Source organism: Chiloscyllium plagiosum, unplaced genomic scaffold (assembly GCF_037043375.1).
Source record: "Chiloscyllium plagiosum isolate Xiang-an unplaced genomic scaffold, Cpla_swu_hap1 HiC_scaffold_35, whole genome shotgun sequence".
In the NCBI taxonomy this organism is placed as follows: domain Eukaryota; kingdom Metazoa; phylum Chordata; class Chondrichthyes; order Orectolobiformes; family Hemiscylliidae; genus Chiloscyllium; species Chiloscyllium plagiosum.
Genome location: NW_028270173.1, coordinates 43,945,058 through 43,945,994, shown reverse-complemented (window position 1 = coordinate 43,945,994; position 937 = coordinate 43,945,058). Strand labels below are relative to the sequence as shown.

Here is a 937-nt window from a genome sequence, read left to right as displayed (position 1 = left end):
GACTTGAAAGAGGTTTATAAGATGATCAGGGGAATAGAAAGAATTGACAGTCTGAGACAAGTTCCCCTGGGTACAACAGAGTGTTACAAGGGGACATAAATTTAAGGTGAAGGATGGAAGGTATAGTGGGGATGTCAGAAGTAGATTCATTCCCCAGCGGAGTGGTGGGGGCATGGAATGCGCTGCCTGTGGGAGTGGCAGAGTCAGAATCATTGGTGACCTTTAAGCGGCAATTGGATAGGTACATGGATAGGTGCTTAAGCTAGGACATCGTGGGCCGAAGGGCCTATTCTGTGCTGTATTGTTCTATGTTTTATGTTCAATGTTCTTTGCACTGTCACCGTCTCCCACCCATCTCGCCACAAGCTCTCCTGAAATCTCCATCCACTGATCCAACATTTTCGCAGTCTACAAATTTTTCTCCTGGCTGACAGCCGACGCCAGAGACGAAAGTGATGAAAATTGAGGTAGCACGAGATCACCAATCAGATCTTTGGTAAACATTTGGTTTCATAGGCAGTAATATTTAAAAGCTGGAATAGTTATGTGAAATCACATTTGCACTGTCGATACCTCTTCAAAAACTTAGTTTCCTGACCGGGAATCGAACCCGGGACGCAGCAGTGAGAGTGCCGAATCCTAACCACTAGACCACCAGGGAGTGACGCAAGTTTGCGTTGTCTCAATGCCATTTACAGTGAGGTCAATGTATCGCAACGCATCGAATTTGTCATGTTTTAATTGTTTTATTTCCATGCGCTGGATATTACATTTTTTTCATGCCTTTGCTTGCTACAAATCTATTTCAGGCCGTCTGTGTTTGAAAGCTGCATTTGGCTTCATTTGAAGTGCTTTTTTGAAAAAGAAAACATAATTGTCATCACGATATTTCACTAATTTTCTTTGGGACAGGAAATTTGCCGTCATTATCTAACGT

The 937-nt window shown here is 43.1% G+C and overlaps 1 non-coding gene across 1 annotated transcript; it reads right to left on the bottom strand.

Annotated features, from left to right (window-relative positions):
- Positions 1-589: 589 nt before the first annotated feature.
- Positions 590-661, bottom strand: trnae-cuc (transfer RNA glutamic acid (anticodon CUC)). The gene has a single exon. It is a non-coding gene; the product is annotated as a tRNA-Glu (tRNA).
- Positions 662-937: the final 276 nt, after the last annotated feature.